Consider the following 22,852-nt stretch of genomic DNA (forward strand, 5'->3'; position numbering starts at 1 on the left):
TTTATAGAAAGTTTGATTCAGGGTTAAAAATAAAAATATAAATTTTAAATTTTAAATTTTTAAAAATAAAACAAGTCTTAGAATTAAAAATAAAAAGTTTTAAATTAAAAGAGACTTTTTGTAATAAGCTGACTTAAATTCTAGTTATTCTTTTATAATTCCTGAAACAAAATTTTTTCCTTTTTATATAGACAAGTCCCATCTTCTATTTTATTACAATCTAAACATTTGCAAGTGAGTTGATTTCTATGTATGGCTCAGTAGTTTGTAATGGAATGCACTTACTGCTAATTGCATTCACAGTTGTTTTAAGGACTGATAGGATTCTGATTTCTTTACATATAATTAATAACTTTTTCTTACTGTGGTAGAATATATTTTACATATATCCATATATATATATATATATATAAAAACACAAAATCAGCCATTTTAACCATTTCTAAGTAGTCTAGACTGCAAGGAGATCCAACCAGTCCATTCTAGAGGAGATCAGTCCTGGGTGTTCTTTTGGAAGGAATGATGCTAAAGCTGAAACTCCAGTACTTTGGCCACCTCATGCGAAGAATTGACTCATTGGAGAAGACTCTGATGCTGGGAGGGATTGGGGGCAGGAGGAGAAGGGGATGACAGAGGATGAGATGGCTGGATGTCATCGCTGACTTGATGAACGTGAGTCTGAGTGAACTCCGGGAGTTGGTAATGGACAGGGAGGCCTGGTATGCTGCGATTCATGGGGTCGCAAATAGTCGGACACAACTGAGGGACGGAACTGAACTGAAGTGTACAATTCAGTGCCAGTAGCTATGCTCACAAGATTGTGCAACTGTCACCACTGTCTATTTCCAAAACTTTTCATCACCTCAAACAGAAACTCTGTACGTATTAAGCAATAACTCCTAACTTCCTCCTCCCTCAGCCCCCATAACCTCTAATCTACTTTCTGTCTTTATGAATTTAGCTGTTTGAGGTATTTAATGTAAGTTGAGTCATATAATATTTGTCCTTTTGTGTCTGATTTATTTTAGTTAACAAAATATCTTTAAGATTCATCCATGGTGTAGCATGTATCAGAATTTAATTCCTTTTTAAGGCTGAATATACTCCATTTTGTGTATATACCACATTTAGTTTATTCATTCATCTGTTGATGGACACCTGAATTGTTTCTGTCTTTTGGCTACTGTAAGGAATGCTGCAGTGAACATTGGTATACAAGTATTTGTTTGAGTTCCTGTTTTCAATTCTTTTGGGTGTACACCTAGAAGGGGAATCGCTGGGTCATTTGGTTTATATGTTTAACTTATTTAACATTTATATGTTTAACAGTTGGTTTATATGTTTAACTGTGTTTAACTTTTTGAGGAATTATCATACTGCTTTCCACAGCAATCACACCGTTTTTACATTCCTACTAGCAGTGCACAAAGGTTCCAATTTTTCCCTATCCTCTCTTGCATTGTTATTTTCTGTTTTTTTGTTTTTTTTTAATTACTATCCTAGTTTATGTGAAATGATACCTCTTTGTATTATGTCCTGTATTTCCCTAATGACTAATAATATTGGCCATCTTTTCATGTGCTTGTTGGCCACTTGTATATTTTCTTTGGCAAATGTCTGTTCAGATCCATTGCCATTTTTAAAACCTATGTGGTTTGAGTTTTTGTTGTTAAATTTTAGGGCATCATTGTAATATTCTTGATGTTAGCTCCTTATTGGCTATATGACTTGTAAATATTTTCTTTCATTCAAATACAACCAAAAATCTACTTTTCAGTTTCTTGTTAATGTCCTTTGCACAAAAGCTTTAAACTTTAATGAAGTTCAGTTTATCTTGAAACCCAACTGCTTTTTGTGTGTTGGTTTTCTTCTGCAACTTTGGTGAATTAATTTACTAGCTCTGGTATCTTGTGGATTCTTTGTAATTTTTCTATATATAGAATTGTCATCTGCAAATAAAAATAGTTTTACTCTGTGTGTGTACATATGGCTTCCCTGGTGGCTCAGACAGTAAAGAATCTGCCTACAATGCAGGAGACCCAGGTTTGATCCCTGGGTCAGGAAGATCCCATGGAGAGGGGGATAGCAACCCACTCTGGTATTCTTGCATGGAGAATTCCATGGACAGAGGAGCCTGGCAGACTATAGTCCATGGGATCAGTTTTCATTCCAATGCCAAAGAAGGGCAATGCCAAAGAATGTTCAAAGTACTGTACAGTTGCACTCACTTCACATGCTAGCAAGGGTATGCTCAAACTCCTTCAAGCTAGGCTTTAGCAGTACAGTAACCGAGAGCTTCCAGATGTACAAGCTGGGTTTAGAAAAGGCAGAGGAACCAGAGTTCAAATTGCCAACATTCATTGGCTCATAGAGAAAGCTAAAGATTTCCAGAGAAACATCTGCTTCGTTGACTGTGCTAAAGCCTTTGACTGTATGGATCACAATAAACTGTGGAAGATTCTTAGAGAGTAATACTGGACCACCTTGCCTGTCTCCTGAGAAACCTGTATGCTGGTCAAGAAGCAACACTTAGAACCTTACATGGAACAACGGACTGGTTCAAAATTGGAAAAGGAATATGACATGCCTGTGTATTATCACCCTGTTTGTTTAACTTCTGTGCAGAGTACATCATGCAAAATGATGGACTGGATGAATCACAAGCGGGAATCAAGATTGCCAGGAGAAATATCAGCAACCTCAGATATGCTGATGATACCACTCTAATGGCAGAAAGTGAAGTGGAATTAAGAGCCTCTTGATGAGAGTGAAGGAGGAGAGTGAAAAAGCTTACACGCATACATGTTCTTTTTCAGATTCTTTTCCCTTATAGGTTATTACAAGTTATTGAGTATAGTTCTGAGTGCTATACAGTAGGTTCTTGTTAGTTATCTATTTTATATATAGTAGTGTGTATATGTTAACATATGCTTTGTAATTGTTTTATCTTCTTGATGAATTGACCCTTTTTTCAACATACAGTGTCCATCTTTGTCTCTTGTAACAGTTTTTGACCTAATGCCTTTTTTTTCTGGTATCAGAATAGCCACACTAACACTCTTACTTTCTGTATTCATGGAATATCTTTTTTTCATCTTTTCATTTTGAAACTATAGTTTTGTGTATAAATTGAGTCACTATAGTCAGCATATACTTTAATCATGTTTTTAAATCAGTCCTGCCAGTCTCTGGCTTTGATTGGAAAGTTTAACCCAATTAAATTTAAAGTAGTGAGAAGAGCCTGGCAGGCTATAATGGGGTCTCTGAGTCAGACACGACTTAGCAACTGAACAACAACAAAAGTGACTGATAAGGAAGGACCTCTGCCATCATTTTGCTTCTGTGTTGTTGTGAAACTTTATACCTTTTTTGTTGCTCATTTTACTGGTTTCTTCTTCTCTCCCACCCCCATTTTATTATAGTGAACCATTTTGATTTCCTTTTGTGTGTATTTTTTTAGGAATTTTCTTTGTGGTAATCCTTGTGAATTACATTTAACTTCCTAAATTTATAGCAATTTAGTTTGCACTGATATGGACTTAACTTCAATAGCATATAAAAGCTCTGCTCCTATGCAGCTCAGTCTTACCCCCTTATATTGTTGTTTTCACAAATTATATCTTTATACATTGTGTATCCAGTATCATGGGTTTGTAATTATTTTTTATGCATTTGTCTTTGAAATTCTATAGGAAATACAAAATGGAGTTAGAAGCCAAATATATATATATAGTAGTACCCGTTTTTATATTTGCTGGTGTATTCACCTATACTAGGGGTCACACAGAGTCGGACACTACTGAAGTGACTTAGCAGCAGCAGCAGAGACCTTTATTTCATCATATGACTTTGAGTTGCTGTTTAGTGTCCTTTCATTTCAACTCGAAGGACTATCTTTAGCATTTCTTGTAGGGCAGGTCTTATGATATTGAACTCCCTCAACTTTTGTTTATCTGACAACATCCTAAATTATACCTAATTTTGAAGAACAGTTTTGTCGGATGCAAAATTCTTGGTTGACAATTTTTTTCTTTCAACAGTTAAATGTGCATCCTACTGTATTTGGGCATCCATGGTTTCTAGTAAGAAATAAGTTGCTGACCTTATTAAGGACTCTTGAACAGTTGAACTATTTCCAATCTTAAAAGATGATGCTGTGGAAGTCCTGCATTCAACATGCCAGCAAATTTGGAAAACTCACCAGCAGCCATAGGACTGGAAAAGATGAGTTTTCATTCCAGTCCCAAAGAAAGGCAATGCCAAAGAATGTTCACAAGCGAGTGAAGTCGCTCAGTCGTGTCTGACTCTTTGCAACCCCTTGGACTGTAGACTACCAGGCTTCTCTGTCCATGGGATTCTCCAGGCAAGAGTACTGGAGTGGGTTGCCATTTCCCTCTCCAGGGGATCTTCCCAACCCAGGGATTGAACCCAGGTCTCCCACATTGCAGGCAGATGCGTTACCCTCTGAGCCACCAGGGAAGCCCTGGTGGGCTTCAAACTACTGCACAGTTGCACTCATCTCACACGATAGCAAAGTAATGATCAAAGTTCTCCAAGCCAGGCTTCAACAGTACATGAACCATAAACTTCCAGATGTTCAAGCTGGATTTAGAAAAGGCAAAGGAACCAGAGATCAAATTGCCAACATCCACTAGATCATCGAAAAAGCAAGAGAGTTCCAGAAAAACATCTACTTTTGCTTTATTGACTATGCCAAAGCCTTTGTGTGGATCACAACAAACTGTGGTGAATTCTTAAAGAGATGGGAATACCAGACCACCTGACTTGCCTCTGAGAAATCTGTATGCAGGTCAGGAAGCAACAGTTAGAACTGGACATGGAAAAACAGACTGGTTCCATGGAGTACATCAAGGCTGCATATTCTCATCCTGCTTATTTAATTTCTATATAGAGTACATCATGTGAAATGGTGGGCTGGATGAAGCACAAGCTGGAATCAAGATTGCCAGGAGAAATATCAATAATCTCAGATATGCAGATGACACCACCCTTATGGCAGAAAGTGAAGAAGAACTAAAGAGTCTCTTGATGAAAGTGAAAGAGGAGAGTGAAAAAGTTGGCTTAAAACTCAACATTCAGAAAATTAAGATCATGGCATCCAGTCCTATCACTTCATAGGAAATAGATGGGGAAACAATGGAAACAATGACAGACTTTATTTTTCTGGTCTCCAAAATCATTGCAGATGGTGACTGCAGCCATGAAATTAAAAGATGCTTGCTCCTTGGAAGAAAAGCTATGACCAACCTAGACAGCTTATTAAAAACCAGAGACGTTACTTTACCAACAAAGGTCCATCTAGTCAAAGCTACGGTTTTTCCAGTAGTCATGTATGGATGTGAGAGTTGGACTTTAAAGAAAGCTGAGCACCGAAGAATTGATGCTTTTGAACTGTGCTGTTGGGCAAGGCTCTTTAGGGTCCCTTTGACTGCAAGGAGATCCAACCAGTCCATCCTAAAGGAAATCAACCCTGACTATTCATTGGAAGGACTGATGCTGGAGCTGAAACTCCAGTACTTTGGCCACCTGATGTGAAGAACTGACTCATTGGAAAAGACCCTGATGCTGGTAAAGATTGAAGGCAGGAGGAGAAGGGGGCGACAGAGGATGAGATCATTGGATGGCCTCACAGACTTGATGGACATGAGTTTGAGTAGGCTCCAGGAGTTGGTGATAGACAAGGAAGCCTGTGTGCTCCCTCCATGGGGTTGCAAAGAGTGGGACACGACTGAGAGACTGAACTGAGCAGTATGAAAAGAGTTGCTTCTCCTGCTGCTTTTGTTTTTAGACAGTGGTGTATAATGTGCCTTGGTGCAAGTATCCTGGAATTTATCCTATGTAGATTTTATCGAACTTTTTGAATTTGTAGATTAATGTATTTCATCGATTTTGGGGTATTTTCAGCCATTATTTCTTTACATGTTCTTTCTGTCCCTTTCTCTCTTCCCCTTCTGAGATTCCCACAATGCATGTTTTGGTCTGCTTGTTATCCTGCAGGTCCCTTAGGCCCTGTTTACTTTTTGTAAAAAGCATTTTGAGCATATTCAAATCAGTTTTAAAGTTTTTATCTAGTTAGTCTGATGGCTGGGCTTCTTTAGCCAGTTTCTTTCAGTTAATTTTGTTTCTTTCAATGTGCAATTCTGTCTTGGTTTGTTTTTGTTTTGTATGCTATGTGATTTTTTTTTCTTAAACTGGGCATTTGAATAGTATAATGTAACTGTTGAAAGTAGATTCTTCCCTTTTCCCAGGGCTTGCTGTTTTGTTGTTTGTTTTTATTTGGTTTTGTTTTTGATTGTTGAAGGCTATATTAGTATGTTTGTTGAATGACTTTCCAAAGCTGTTGTTTTTTTCAAACAAAGTATTCCTTGGTGTGTATAATCACTGAAGTCTCTTTGACTTAACTTGTGTTTCCACAGTGTTTTGACAGAGATTTCCTTGAGCTTCAGGAGCTAAAAAACAACCAAGCAAATAACAACAAAACCTCTCTCAGTCTGTATAGCTTGGGTCTGTACTGGTGCACTCTTGTAACAATTTGTGAAAATTGCCAGTGTGACATAGCAGTAATACAGTAAGATTCAGATTTATATCCTGAGATTTGTCCATTGTGCTATGTAAAATCAAGTTTTCTTCTTTCTACAAAAAATAATTTGTTTTGTTGTTGTTCATTTGCTAAAGTCATGTTTGATTCTTTGCGACCCCATGGACTGCAGCATGCGAGGCTTCCCTGTCCTTTACTATAATCTAACCATCCCATCCTCTGTTGCCCTCTTCTCCTTTTGCCTTCAATCTTTCCCAGCATCAGCATCTTTTCCAGTGAGTTGGCCCTCTCCATCAGGTAACCAAAGTATTGGAGCTTCAACTTCAGCATCAGTCCTCCCAATGAATATTCAGGATTGATTTCCTTTAAGATTGACTGGTTTGATCTCCTTACAGTCCAGGGGACTCTCAAGTCTTCTCCAGCACCATAGTTCAAAAGCATTAGTTCTTTGCTGCTCAGCCTTCTTTATGGTCCAACTCTTATAAATGTATATGACTACTGGAAAAACCATAGCTTTGACTGTATGGACCTTTGTCGGCAAAGTGATGTCTTTGCTTTTTAATATGTTGCCTAGGTTTGTTATAGTTTCCTTCTAGGGAGCAAGCGTCTTTTAGTTTAATGACTGCAGTCACTGTCAGCAGTGGTTTTAGAGCTCAAGAAAGTAAAATCTGTCACTGTTTCCACTTTTTCCTCTTCTAATAGCAAGGAAGTGATGGGACCAGTTGCCATGATCTTAGTTTTTTGAATGTTGAGTTTTAAGCCATCTTTTTCACTGTCCTCTTTAACCCTCATCCTGAGGCTCTTTAGTTCCTTTTCACTTTCTGCCATTAGAGTGGTATTATCTGCATATCTGAGGTTGTTGATGTTTCTCCTTGGCAGTCTTCATTTCAGCTTGTGATTCATCCAACACAGCATTTTGCATGATACACGCTGCATATAAGTTAAATAAGCGGGGGGGACAGTATACAGCCATGTCATACTCATTTCCCAATTTTGAACCAGTCAGTTGTTCCATGTAAGGTTCTAAGTGTTGCTTCTTGACCAGCATACAGGTTTCTCAGGAGATGGTTAAGATGGTCTGGTATTCCCATCTCTTTAAGAATTTTCCAGTTTGTTGTAATCCACACAGTCAAAGGCTTTAGCATAGTCAATGAAGCAGAAGTAGATGTTTTTCTGGAATTCCCCTGCTTTCTTTATGATCCAACAATTGATCAATTATGATCAATTGTTGGCAATTTGATCTCTGGTGTGTCTGCCTTTTCTAAACCCAGTTTATATATCTGGAAGTTCTTGGTTCACATACTGTTGAAGCTTAGCTTGAAGGATTTTGAGCATACCCTTGCTAGCATGTGAAGTAAGCGGTTGTACAGTAGTTTGAACATTCTTTGGTCTTGTCCACTTTACAATTGAAATGAAAATGGACCTTTTCCAGTCCTGTGCCACTGCTGAGTTTTCCCAATTTGCTGACATACTGAGTGCAGCACTTTAACAGCATCATTTTTTAGGATTTTTAAATAGCTCAGCTGGAATTCCATCACCTCCATTAGCTTTGTTTGTAGTAATGCTTCCTAAGTTCCACTTGACTTGATAATACAGATAATTTGTACTTGTTTTAAATTGTGTTCTAATATTTGGTTTTTAAAATTCTTAAATAAAAAGTAGTTTTTGTAGCTCAGCTGGTAAAGAATCTGCCTGCAGTGTGGGAGACCTGGGTTCGATCTATGGGTTGGGAAGATCCCCTGGAGAAGGGAAAGGCTACCCACTCCAGTATTCTGTCCTGAAGAGTTCCATGGGGTTGCAAAGAGTCGGACACAACTGAGTGACTGTCACTTCACTTCAGTTGATTTAAGAAGTCAAAGGTAATTTCAAACCTCTTGTTACTCTGTTCCTAGAGAGCCCAGTTACTAGAGTTAATCCCAGAGGAGCTTCTATATGCAAAATCTTGCAATTGACTTCATAGGGTAGTAAAATGATAACTTAGATTTTCCATCCAAGTACTTATAATACAGTGATTGTGTGTGCGTGCTCATTTGTGTCTCTTTGTGACCCCATGGAGTGTAGGCCACCAGGCTCCTCTATTCATGGAATATTCCAGGCAAGAATACTGTAGTGGATTGCCATTTCTTCTTCAGAGGATCTTTCCAACCAGAGATTGAACCTGCATCTCCTACATTGGCAGGCATATTCTTACCATTGTGCCACCTAGGAAGCCCATAATACAGTAAATGATAAAACAATTCCAAAAATAGATATCATTTAAAGAACATAGTCTCTTCAAAAAAATAATGTGACACAAATGTGTAAATCTTTTAAATCATTGGATAAATGGTTGAATTAACTATGTTCTAAATATATACACATATATAACAGAACTTTGGGGAGATAAGGCTAGGGTAAGAAGTACTCCTAAAATAGATAAAGGCTACTTCAGTATTTCTTAAATATTTACATTTTTTAAAGTTGTAGTCTCTGAAATTCTGAGAATTGTACTTTCATTTAAATTAGCAAGTATACTATTAGAAAAATCACAAATGCAGCTGACCCTTGAATAACATGGGTTTGAACTGCATGGGTCCACTCATACATGAATACTTTTCAGTAGTAAATACTACAGTGCAGTATTGTTGCTGGTTAGTTGAGTCTTCGGATGCAGAGGAACTGGGGATATGGAAAGCCAGCTCTTACATTACACGTGGATTAATCCTCAAGTTGTCATATGGTCAGCTGTACCTCAGGAAGATTTAAGCTACATGTTATTTAGTTTATTTAGAGTGCTTTTCTCACTGTTTGTAAGCTGAAATCAACACCTGTTCATGAGAGATTGAGAGTCTTAGTGGGTGGTAGCTGGGACAGTGGGTTAAGTACATGTAGTGTATTTTGGAGGGGGGCAAGGCTTTGTGGGAAGGTGTTGCATTGGGGTATGTGGGACTGCATAACAAGGAATAGAGAGAGGAAGGTGAGACCCTGATACGACATTTTCATAGTTGAAAATTTTGACTGAGGTCACTTATAGAGAAAGGGAAGTAATATGCTCTTATTCCTTCCTCCTTTCTCCTGCTTTCCTTTCTTTCTTCCTTCAAAAACCACAGAATTTCCTGTTCTCATCTTCTAGAATTCAAAGTTCTACTTTAGAACTTAGATTTTATAATTTAAGTAGACTTTTCTGAGATTCTTAAGATTTAATCTTTTATTTATTTATTTATTTTTGGCTGCCGTGGGTCTTCGCTGCACGCAGACTTTCTCTGTTTGCAGTGAGTGGTGCTTCTCTAGTTGCGGGGCTCTGGCTTCTCACTGCGGTGACTTCTCTTGCGGAGCACAGGCTGTTGCAGTTGTCGCGTGTGGGCTCGGTAGTTGCAGCTTGTGGGCTCTGGAGTGTTGACTCGTAGTTGTGGCATGTGGGCTTAGTTACCTCACAGCATGTGGGATCTTCTGAACCCATGTCCCTTCCACTAGCAGGCGGACTCTTAACCACTAGACCACCAGGGACGCCCCAGTGTCCATTTATTTGTCGGAAAATGTGTCCTCAGCATCAAACAAATAATCTCTAGCATCAAACAAATAATCTATAGGAATAGCAGTGAGTTTATAAGTTTGAAATACGTTTGAAAAGGTAACTTCCATTAAAAAGTCTTTTCTACCTTAACATTTCAACTGGTGGCTCAGATGGTAAAGAATCTGTCTGCAGTGTGGGGACCAGGGTTTGATCCCTGGATCGGGAAGATGCCTTGGAGAAGGAAATAGCAACCCAGTCCAATATTCTTGCCTGGAGCATTCCGTGGACAGAGGGAGCCTGGCAGGACTACAATCACTGGGATTGCAAAGAGTCGAACACAGCTTAGAGACTGAGCAGAAGCACGATTAGTATTCTTGCCTGGAGAATTCCACGGACAGAGGAGCCTGGTGGGCTACAGTCCATGGGGTCACAAAGAGTTGGATGGGCCTGAACGACTAACACACACAAGCATTTCAACAATTAATAACAAATTTACATAACATTCTTGTTCTATATTTTATATTGTATAGTAAAGTGTTCTTAATTTTGTTGCTACTTTACATCGTACACTTACATGTTTGCTATTAAACTCATCAAAATTTAGTAATCTCTAGTAGCAAATTCTTGAAAATACAATTAATTTATAAACTCATTTCAGTCTTTGGTAATTTTTTAAAATGTTCTTCGTATTTACATTTTTGACAGTTAATATATTTTTTAGTGTTGAATATAACAAATATGAAACGTATCCTATTTCATTTTTTAAATTAAAAAACAACACTTTATAAAACTTTTAGAACACAGTCACAAAATTTAAAGCTCCAAAGACTATACAGTGAAAATCTTTCATCTCATTCATCTGCTCTACTGTTCTTACAACCTACCTAGGGGCAAACAATTTACAAGTAAAGATTTTTCTGTGGTTAGCTTGTGTGTGTATACATGAATGTGGTGTGTCTGTGTGTGTTTTCTTTCTTTTGGGGAGCACACCCGTTTTTTAGTACCCTTATCACCACTACCCTCCCCCCCCCACACACAAATATACTTTGGAGACCATAGCAGTTAAGGTTATCACCTTTATTTTCTGTGGCTGTATACTACTATTTAGTTGTATTATAATTTATCAAACTAGTGTCTCTGTCTTTTATTAACCAATATGCAATTACTTGCCTTCTGGTTTGTTGAAACAATAGGTCAGACAACATTTGCCACAGTAATGCCTGTGTAAGTGGCTTGCCATAAAAACTCTGGCACCACATTCCTCAGTAGGGCACTCCTGATGAAGGTGACTGATTCTGCCATTGTCATCCACGATATAGTATTTCAGAACAGCCAGCTTAAACCTTCTTTGTCTTATGCTTGTTCTTCTTGGGAGTGATGTAAGACTTCTTCCTTTTCTTTTCTTAGCACCACCACAAAGTTTAAAACGTTAAGGTAAAGAGTGGACTCCTTTTGCATTGTAGTCACAGTACATCCATCTTCCAGTTGCTTGCCAGCAAAGACCAGGCTTTGCCCATCGGGAGGAATTCCTTTGTTATCTTGGATCTTGGCCTTTATATTTTCTGTTGCATCCGAGGGTTTGACTTCAGGAGTGATGGACTTCCTTGTCAGGGTCTTCATGAAAATCTGCATCTTGGTGATGGTTCCACTGCAAATGGCAGGTCTAAAAGCTAACTTGTCCCTTACTGAGAACCAGTGAGGTCATTTTCTGTCCTTTTGTTTTGTAAACACTTGTAGCAAAAACGTGTGTATGTCATATCATATATGAGCGCAGTGTTTCTTTGTGTCTCTTACCCATTTTCTAATTGGATTGTTTGCTCTTTTACTGTTGAGTTTTGAGAGTTCTTTATATATATTTTGGATACTAATCCTTTGTTGGGCCTGTGGTTTGGAAATATTTTGCCCACTTCTTACATTACCTTCTTATCCACTTTCTAGGCTCTTTCCTAGAGCAAAAGTTTTTAAGTTTTGACGTTCAATTTATCGGTATTTTCCTTTAATGGGTTGGTGTCAGGTCTTAAATAATCTTTGCATATCAATGGATCCTGAAATTTTTCTCCTGTATTTTTCCCTACAAGCTCTATAGTTTTACATTTTACCTTTAAGATACATTTTGAGTTATTTTTGCATAAGATATGAGATTTAGGTTGAAGTTCATTTTTTTTGCCTACACATGTCCGTTCGCTTCAGCACCATTTGTTGGAAAAGCAGTCCCTCCACTGAATTGCTTTTGTACTTTTGCTAAAAATTTGTGCATATTTTTGTGGATCTATTTCTGGGTTCTGTCTTATTCCATGTGTTTCTCTCTCTCTGCCAGTACTATACAGTTTTTACTACTATCGCTGTAAAATAAGTCTTTAAATTGGGTAGGATATATTTCCTTCCATTTTATTTTCCAAAATTGTTTTAGTAAGTCTAGTTCCTTTTCCTCTTCATATAAATTTTAGAATGATCTTGTCAATATCTACACAATAAATCTTGCTTGGGATATTGGTAGGAACTATGTTAAACCCCTGTATTAATATTAGGGAGTGGAAGAATTGACATTCTGAGATTGTTGAATCACTCATTCCATTAACATAGAATGTCTCTCTATTTGTTTTTGGATCTTTGGTTTCCTGATGAGTATTGTGCCATTTTTAGAATACAAGTCTTATATGCTTGTTTTGTTAGATTTGTACCTAGTGTTTCGGGTGTGTGGGTTATTTTATTTTTTATGTCCATGTGTTCATTGCAAGTACAGTGGATTTTTTCTATGTGTTTGTCTTGTATCCTATGAACTTACTGAACTCACTATTTGTTGTCTTTTTGTTTTGTAGATTCTTGGCAATTTTCTACCTAGATAATCATTTAATTGACAAATAGAGACAGTTTTATTTTCTCCTTTCAAATTTATTATTTTTTTTAAATCTCCTTTTCTTATTTTATTGCACTGGCAAAAACTTTCAGCAGTATGTTTAATGAATATGTTGATTGGACATTTTGTGTTTTTTCTCCCAATTTTGGGGGGAAAGAATTCATTCTTTGGGATCTGAATGCAGTAGAGGATCTGCCTGCATTGCAGGAGAGGCAGGTTGATCCCTGGGTTGGGAAGATCCCCTGGAGAAAGAAATGGCAACCTACTCTAGTATTCTTGCCGGGAGAATTCCATGGACAGAGGAGCCTGGCGTGCTCCAGTCCAGGGGCTGCAAAGAGTTGGACACACTGAGTGACTAACACTTACACACTCCCCAGTATTCTTGCCTGGGAAATCCCATGGACGGAGGAGCCTGGTGGGCTGCAGTCCATGGGCTTGCAAAGAATTCAATGTGACTTAGCTACTAAACAGCAACAACAGTTCAGTCTTTTACTCTCAAGTGTATGTTACCTGTAGGTTTTTGTAGATGCTCTTTATCCAGTTGAAGAAGTTCCATTCCGTTTCTGTTTCTCTGAGAGATACTTTTTCCCCATGAGTGGGTGAAGAATTTTGTCAAATACTACTTTTTTTTTTTTTTTTTACTCAATTGAGATGAATTACATGGTTTTTTTCTTTAGCTTTTTAATGTGGTGGATTACATTGATTAGTTTTATAATATTGGTCTAGACCTGCAACCCTGGAATAAACTCTGCTTGATCATAATGGATGATTCTTTTTGTATATTTCCAAATTTGACTTGCTAATATTTTGTTAAAGATCTGTACTTATGAAGAATGTTGATCTGTAGTTTTTTATACTGTGTTTATGTTTGTTTGTTTTTTAAATCAGGGTGATACTAGCTTAATAGAATGAATTTGAAAATGTTCCCTTCAGTTCTGTTTCTAGAAAAGATTGTGGAAAATTGATGTTAATTCTTCTTTAAAAGTTTGCTACAATTTTCAGTGAGACCATCTGGATCTGGAGAGTTTTTCGGATGTTTTGAATTTACAAATGCATTTTATTTAGTAGGTGTAAGACTATTCAAATTATTAACTTCATAAGTAAAGTTGGGTAAGTTGTAGTTTTTGTTTTGTGAGAAATTGGTTCATTCCTTCTAAATTGTCAGTTGTTTGTGAAGAGTTATTCATAGTGTTCCCTTTTTTTTTTTTTTGTAGTTGCAGGGTGTGTAGACACATTCACATTTCATTTCTGATTTATTCCCATGTTGGTAATTTGTATCTTCTCTCTCTCTCTCTTTTTTTTCCCTTTGTCTTGCTAGGTGCTTCAGTTTTTGATCTCTTAAAAGAACCAGCTGTTTTATTGATTCTTCCCTATTTTTCCATTTTCAGTTTATTGATTTCTGCTTGTATTTTTATTTTTTCCTTTTTCTTTCTTTGCTTTTATTTTGCATTTTTGCAGAGGGATTCTAGAGGTTGAGAGTTAATTATTGATTTGAGTTTTTCCTTTTTTTTAATTGCTGTAAATTTCTTTCTCAGCACTGTTTTACCTATGCCTCACAGATTTTAATATGTTGTATTTTCATTTTCCTGTAGTTCTTTTTTAAAAAAATTTATTCTTTTAGTGGCACATAATTGCTCTAAGTGGTAGTTTCCGCTGTAGAACAAAGTGAATCAGCCGTATATGTACATATATCCCCTCCCTCCTGAACCTCCCTTCCCCATCCCAGCCCTCTCGTCATCACAGAGCACTTAGCTGAGCTCCCTGTGCTGGAACAGCAACTTCCCACTAGCTGTCCGTTTTACACATGGTAGTGTATACATACATCAGTCTTACTCTCCCAGTTCATTTCACCCTCCCTTTCCCCTACTGTCCATGTGTCTTTTCTCTACACCCGTGTGTCTGTTCTGCCCTGCAAACAAGCTCATCTGTACTGTCTTTCTAGATTCCATACATAGACATTAATATACTTGTTTTTCTTTTTCTGACTCACTTCACCCTGTGTGACAGACTCTAGGCCCATCCATATCACTGTAAATTACCTAATTTCATTCCTCTTTATGGCTCAGTAATATTCCATTGTATATATGTACCACAACCGCTTTATTCTTTCATCTGCCGATGGATGTTTAGGTTGCTTCCATGTCCTGGCTATTGTAAACATTGCTGCAGTGAACACTGCGGTACATGAGTCTTTGAATTACAGTTTTCTCAGGCTATATGCCCTTTAGTGGGATCGCTGGGTCATGATAGTTCTATGTTTAGTTTTTTTAAGGAACCTCTGTACTGTTCTCCAAGTGGTTGTATCAATTTACATTACAACCCACAGTACATTTGGGTTCCCTTTTCTCCACACCTTCTCCAGCATTTATTATTTGTGGATTTTTTGATGATGACCATTCTGATGGTATAAGGTAATAATACCTCATTGTAGTTTTGATTTTCATTTCTGTAATAATGAGTAATGTTAAGCATCTTTCCATGTGTCTGTAGGTCATATGTATGTCTTCTTTGGAGTAATGTCTATTTAGGTCTTGCACCCATTTTTTTGGATTTATTTATTTGGCTGTGCCAGTTCTTAGTTGTAGCATGTGGGATTTAGTTCCCTGACCAGGGATCAAACCCAGGCCTCATGCACTGGGAATTAGGTCTTAGCCATGGGACCACCAGGGAAGTCCCTCCTTCAGTTCTATTGTATGTGTTTTTAAATTTCCTTTGAGAATTCCTTTGATCCATAGATTATTTACATATAAGTGTATTGTTAAAGTTTCAAGTGTTTGAAGATTTTCCTGTTAACTTTCTGTTATTGATTTCTAGTTTGTTTCTATTGTGGTCAAAGAACATATTTTTAATGATTTCGGTTCTTTTCAGTTTGTTCAGATTTGTTTTGTAGTCCAAGATATATTCTATCTTGTTTTGTGTTGCTTAGGCACTGGATAAGAATGTGTTTTCCTCTCTTCTTGTATGGAGTGTTGTATAAATGTTGATTAATTCTTGTTGACTGATGGTATTGTTGAGTTCTTTTAAATTCTTTGTGATTTTCTATATAGTTGTACTGATTGTTTAGAGAGAGGTATTGAATTGTTCAGCTATTACTGTGGGTTTGTGCATTCTCCTTTCAGTTCTATCAGTTTTTGCTTACATTTTAGAACTCTGTTGTTTGGTGGATATGCATTTGGGATTGCTGTCTTCTTGATGGACTGGCCTTTTTAACATTGGATAATGTCCCTCTGTCCAGTGAATTTCCTTGCTTTGAAGTCTACTTTCAGTTCAGTTCAGTTGCTCAATCATGTCTGACTCTCTGCGACCTGATGAACTGCAGCACGCAGGCTTTCCTGTCCATCACAAACTCCTGGAACTTGCTTAGACTCATGACCATCGAGTTGGTGATGCCATCCAACCATCTCATCCTCTGTCGCCCCCTTCTTCTCCTGCATTCAGTCTTTCCCAGCATCAGGGTCTTTTCCAGTGAGTCAGTTCTTTGCATCAGGTGGCCAAAGTATTGAAACTTCAGCTTCAGCATCAGTCTTTCCAATGAATATTCACGACTGATTTCCTTTAGGATTGACTGGGTGGATCTCCTTGCAGTCCAGGGGACTCTCAAGAGTCTTCTCCAACGCCACAGTTCAAAAGCATCAATTCTTCAGCACTCAGCTTTCTTTATGGTCCAACTCTCACACCCATACATGACTACTGGAAAGACCTTAGCTTTGACTATACAGACCTTTGTCGGCAAAGTAATGTTTCTGCTTTTTAATATGCTGTCTAGGTTTGTCAATAGCTTTTCTTCAAAGGAGCAAGTGTCTTTTAATTTCATGGCTGCAGTTGCCATCTGCAGTGATTTTGGAGCCCAAGAAAATAGTCTCTCACTGTTTCCATTGTTTCCCCATCTATTTGCCATGAAGTGATGGGACCAGATGCTGTGGTCTTAGCTTTTTGAATGTTGAGTTTTAAGCCAGCTTTTTCACTATTCTCTTTCACTTTCATCAAGAGGCTCTTTAGTTCCTCTTCCCTTTCAGCCATAAGGGTGGTGTCATCTACATATCTGAGGTTATTGGTATTTCTCCCAGCAGGCTTGATTCTGGTTTGTGCTTCATCCAGTCCACCATTTCACATGATGTACACTGCATAGAAGTTAAATAAGTAGGGTGAAAATATATAGCCTTGACATACTCCTTTCCCAGTTTGGAACCAGTCAGTTGTTCCATGTCCGATTCTAACTGTTGCTTCTTAACCTGCATACAGATTTCTCAGGAAGCAAGTAGGTTGGTCTGATATTCCCATCTCTTGAAGAATTTTCCACAGTTTGTTGTGATCTACACAGTCAAAGGCTTTAGCACAGTCAATGAAGCAAAAGTAGATGTTTTTCTGGAATTCTCTTGCTTTTTCTGGATCCAACAGATGTTGGCAATTTGATCTCTGGTTCCTCTGTCTTTTCTAAATCCAGATTGAACATCTGGAAGTTCTTGGTTCAAGTACTGTTGAGGCCTAGCTTGGAGAATTTTGAGCACTACTTTGCTATCGTGTGAGATAAGTGCAATTGTGCGGTAGTTTGAACATTCTTTGACATTGCCTTTCTTTGCGATTGGAATGCAATCCTTTTCCAGTCCTGTGGCCACTGCTGAGTTTTCCAAATTTGCTGGCATGTTGAATGCAGCACTTTCACATCTTTTAGGATTTGAAATAGCTCAGTTGGATTTCCATCACCTCCACTAGCTTTGTTTGAAATCTACTTTATCTGATATTAATGTTGCCACTTCTGCTTTCTTTTGATTAAGGCTTGCATGATGTATCTTTTTCTGTTCTTTTACTTTTATCTACTTATATTATTGTATTTGAAGTGACTGTCATTAGGTAGTACATAGTTAGGTCACTTTTTTTAATCCACTCTGCAAATCTCTGCTTTTAATTGCTATGACCATCTTCATGCAGTGTAATTATTGCTGTCTTATGGCTTAGCCTGCCATTTTAGATACTGTTTTCTGTTTCCTGGGGTTACTTGAACATTTATTAGAATTCCATTTTGATTTATTTACTGTGTTTTTGTGTATCTCTTTGTATAGCTTTTTGTATAGTGGTTCTGAGTATTACATGATGTATACAGTCAACCCTTGAACAAGGCGGGGGGTTAATCTGTGCATAACTTACAGTTGGCTCACAGTCTCCACTATTGCTCTGAATCTCCAGCTTCAGTCAGCCATGGACTATGTAGTACTATGGTATTTACTTTTTTTTAAGTTTATGTTTAAAAATTACTTTTGGCTCTGGGTCTTCACTGCTGTGTGAAGTCTTTGTCTAGCTGTGTATGGCCAGCCGGGGCCACTGTGTGCGGCATGTGCAGGCTTCTCCTTCCAGCAGCTTCTCGCTGTGGAGCACAGGCTCTGCGCACCCGTGCGCAGCAGTTTCAGCTTGCAGCTGTAGAGCTCGGGCTCAGTAGCTGTGGCTCATGGGCTTATTTAGTTCCCCAGGGCATGTGGAATCCTCCCAGACCAGGGACTGAACCCATGTGCCTGCATTGGCAGGCTGATTCTTAACCACTGGACCACCAGGGAAGCTCCCAGTATTTACTGTGGAAAGATATCCCCCTATAAGTGGAACCACACAGATCAGACTCACATTGTTCAAGGGTTAATTGTGTATAAGTTATCACAGCATATTGGTATTATTTTATCTGTTTGATTGAAGCATAGAGAAATTTATCTCCCTTCCTTTATGTGGTTCTGTATAAGATGATTGCCTTAATATATCCTCTACCTACATTTAGAACCACACGAGACATTCTTACAATTTTGCTTCAGCCATCAAACATAATTGGAAAATGAAGAAGAGAAGGAAAGCCTGTTGTACTTACCCAATAATTTCTTCATCATGTTCTTCCTTCCTTCCTGATGTTCTGAAATTCCTCCTTCATTGTTTGCCTTCTGGTTAGACAACTTCTTTGGAGTGCGAGGAGATTCAACCAGTCCATTCTGAAGGAGATCAGCCCTGGGATTTCTTTGGAAGGAATGATGCTAAAGCTGAAACTCCAGTACTTTGGCCACCTCATGCAAAGAGTTGACTCATTGGAAAAGACCCTGATGCTGGGAGAGATTGGGGCAGGAGGAGAAGGGGACGACAGAGGATGAGATGGCTGGATGGCATCACTGACTCGATGGCCATGAGTCTCAGTGAACTCTGGGAGTTGGTGATGGACAGGGAGGCCTGGTGTGCGGCGATTCATGGGGTCGCAAAGAGACAGACTGAGCGACTGATCTGATCTGATCTGATCTGATTAAGCCATTCTTTTAGGGTGGGTCTATTGGCAACAAATTTTCTTAATTTTGTTTCATTTGAGAATGTTTATATTTCCTCTTCATTCCAGAACAGTATTTTCACCAATACTGATTGGATTCCGAGTTGGTAGCTCTTTTCATCTAGCACTTAAAAGAATATTATCGCGACTTCCTCTGACTTCCATGGTTTTCGATGAGAAATTTTCTGTCATTTTAGTTGTCTTTCCAATCTAGGTAAGGCGGTGTTTTGTCTGACCGCATCCAAGCCAGTCTCTTTACGAATCTTCTCTTCCATTTGTGTGTGGTTTTTTGTGTGTGAAAAAAATATTTCCCCAGCAATATCGTATTGTTAGCCTTAAATAGGAATTACTTGGAAGTTTTAGTAAAATTATTTCATAATGAAACTACTACTTTAAGAAGGTCTCCAGTGAAGTAAAAAAAATTTTTTTATATTTATCTAATACCCCCCTCTAAGCCAGGGTACTTTATATTTTCAGATTCTATTAGCAAAAGTAATTTTTCATTCCTTTGACCCTATTTGAAATTTGGAGTCAAATATTTCAGTCTTTAATGTATATGCTGGAAAACTACCAAGACTTGAATTCAGTGAAATCTCTTTATGACTGTATTTTAAGTTATCTGTGTTACATTAGCATTTTACCTGAGGAAGTTCAAAACTTTGCAGGGTAGGAAAAGTATAGGTAACCAGAAATATCTTCACATCTGTATAATAAACCAATTCTAGTTTGCTTTTGCTTTTTTAGATTTTTGTCTTCTATTAGGATTTAGGTTGAACAATTATTAAGTTGATAAAAGCATAACTTGATACTTATTGATACTTTATTAATAGTTATAGTATATGGAGTGAATTCTACCTTTTAGAATTATTAAAGTATTAAAGGACCCAGCTTTTTACAGAATGTATTTTGTTGTTCTACCGTTAAGTAATTCCTAATTTTTTCATTTAGTCACCACTTTGGAACAAAAATACCTTGCCAAAATATTAAGCCAAAACATTTCTTCTGTGGTTTCTTTTTCAGAGTTTGAGTGTGTTATGCTTTTTAGCAATTCATAATACTAAGCTCTTTTAGTCTGCATACTTTGGTTACAGCAAAAGTACAGGTTTAAAAATAAAATTATTTTCAAATACAAGGTTTTTTTTAAAGTTTTTTAATGGGCATTTAATAATGAATATACTGGTAACTACGGCCATCTTCATATTGATTTTATAGCCTTCTTAAAAATAAAAAAAGAACTTAAAAGATTGAGACTTTCCTTGTGAATCACTTTGTGGGATCTTGTTCCCTTTTAAATAGTAATAATCATTCACTATTCAAGTTAAAATTAAAATAATACAGATGCATGTGAAATAAAAGGGAAAATCTCTTCTTTCTATTCTTCCATCCCACCAGTCTCAGCTCACCAGAATCTACATAGCCTAATCTTTTGGCTCAAAAATGAACTCTTCTTCCTTTTTAAAAATAGAAGCAGTACTTAAAAAAAAAAAGATCTTAAACGGAAGTTCAATATATTGCCAGATCACTAAGTTTTTTTCCCAAAGGCAGTGAGTAGAATTATGGTGGTACTTGTGTACCTCCTAGGAAAGCTCTTGAGTTCTGTGCTAATAATTTGAGAACTCCTGTTTCTTTTGTGCTTCTGATAGTTAAAAGTAAGAAATTAGTTGAACATTTTATGAAGGAGACATACTCTGGTTTTTAAAAGCATATATTTAAAAAATAGCCTTATATTCCTAATATAAATGTTGCTTTGTCAGAAATTTCAACATTTGGAACAAATTTTATTAATAATTTCTAAATAAATAAAGTATAATTCAAATTAGGTTAGTTAGGATTAGTGTCCAGAAAGCTGTTAGAATTCACATAATGCTAAATGTAAAGTTGTTTTCTGTATTATCTAATTGTTCGGTTGTTTTAGACATACTACTGAAATTAACTCCTGCAATGAAAATATATGTTTTTGTTTATATTTTCTTGATTTTATTCATTTTCTTTCTGTGTTGTGGTTTTTTTTTTTTTTTGACAGGAACTTTGAGGTGTAATTTGTGTTATTATACAGTCTGCCACTTACAGTGTATAATTTAGTGGGTTTTAGTATATTCACAGAATTGTGCAACCATCACTACATTTAATTATTAATCCTTTTCATCACCTCAAAAAGAAACCTTGATTCCTTCTGTCGTACCCCTCCCCAGCCCCAGGCAACCATTGGTCTACTTTGTCTCTATAAAACTGCCTATTCTGGCATTCCATGTAAATGGAATCATAATATGTGTTTCACTTGGCAGAACGTTTTAGGTTCATCCATGTTGTAGTATGCATCAGTATTTCATTCCTTTTTATAGCCAGTTATTAGCCCATTGCATGGATATGTGTGTGTATGTATGTTGGTCACTTAGTTGCGTCTGACTCTTTGAGACCCCATGGACCCCTCTGTCCATAGGATTCTCAAGGCAAGAGTACTGGAGTGTGTTGCCATTTCCTTCTCCATGCGACCTTCCGAACTCAGGGATCAAACCTGGGTCTTCTGCATCGCAGGCGGATTCTTTACCATCTGAGCCACCAGGGAAGCTTGTATGGATAATGCTACATTTTATGTGTCAATACATGGGTGGGCTTCCCTGATGAACTCAGTGGTAAAAAATTTGCATGCCAGTGCAGGAGACATGGGTTCGATCCCCGGGTCGGGAAGATCCCCTGGAGAAGGAAATGGCTACCCACTCTAGTATTCTTGCCTGGGAAATTCCATGTACAGAAGGGCTACAGTCCATGGATTCACAGAAGAGTTTGACACAACTTAGTGACTAACAGCAACAAAACAATACATGGACATTCAGGTTATTTTACGTCTTTTGGCTATTAAGAATAATGTTGCTATAAACACTTGTTTAAATGTTTCTTGTGTAGATGTAGTATTTTCCTTTCTCTCAGAGTGGAATTGCTGGGGCATGTGGTAAATTTCATGTTTAATTGTTTGAGGAGCCACCAGACTGCTTTCCTAAGTGGCAGCACCACGTTATACTCCCACCAGCAGTGTGTGAGGGGTCCAGTTCCTTCACAGCCACGCCAGTACTTAATGATCTTTTTGATTCTAGCCATACTAGTGGAAATGAAGTGATATCTCATTGTGGTTTTTATTTACATTTTCCTAAAGTAATAATGTTAGACCTCCTTTCTTGTGCATATTGGCCATTTGTTTATCTTTTTTGGAGAAATGTCTATTCAGATTCGTTTCCCATTTGTTAATTGGGTTCTTTGTTATTAATTTGTGAGAAATCTTTATATATTCTGAATACAGATTCCTTATCAGATAAATGAACTGCAAATATTCCTCCTGGTTTATGAACCAGAGCATTCTTACAATATTGTGATTAATATAGAATAGTTAAAGCTTATATAAACTTTTTAATTTTCAGAAAGTGAAAATGTTTAGCACTTGAACTTTTCTAATCATGGGTTCATCATTAATGTTTCAGGGGTTTACTTCGGGCTTGTGCCTTAGATCAGTTCTCGAACATTATTAAGCATTAACAAGTGGTGTGGATGCTGTTGGTTCCTGACCCTCTGCCTTAATGATCCCTGTTAACTATCACAAAATATTAGAAAAATGCTGATAAGTAGCAGTTTCTACTTATCTATTAGATAAAATTTAGATTT

At 37.4% G+C, this 22,852-nt stretch overlaps 1 protein-coding gene and 1 pseudogene across 2 annotated transcripts in view; one reads left to right on the forward strand and one right to left on the reverse strand.

Moving 5' to 3' along the window:
• SOS1 (SOS Ras/Rac guanine nucleotide exchange factor 1) overlaps window positions 1–22,852 on the forward strand; it is a 131,551-nt gene that overhangs the window by 14,535 nt on the left and 94,164 nt on the right. The gene's annotated exons all lie outside the window — the stretch shown is intronic.
• On the reverse strand, window positions 11,215–11,684 carry LOC102265881 (ubiquitin-ribosomal protein eS31 fusion protein-like; annotated as a pseudogene).

This window comes from Bos mutus, chromosome 11, assembly GCF_027580195.1.
Source record: "Bos mutus isolate GX-2022 chromosome 11, NWIPB_WYAK_1.1, whole genome shotgun sequence".
In the NCBI taxonomy this organism is placed as follows: domain Eukaryota; kingdom Metazoa; phylum Chordata; class Mammalia; order Artiodactyla; family Bovidae; genus Bos; species Bos mutus.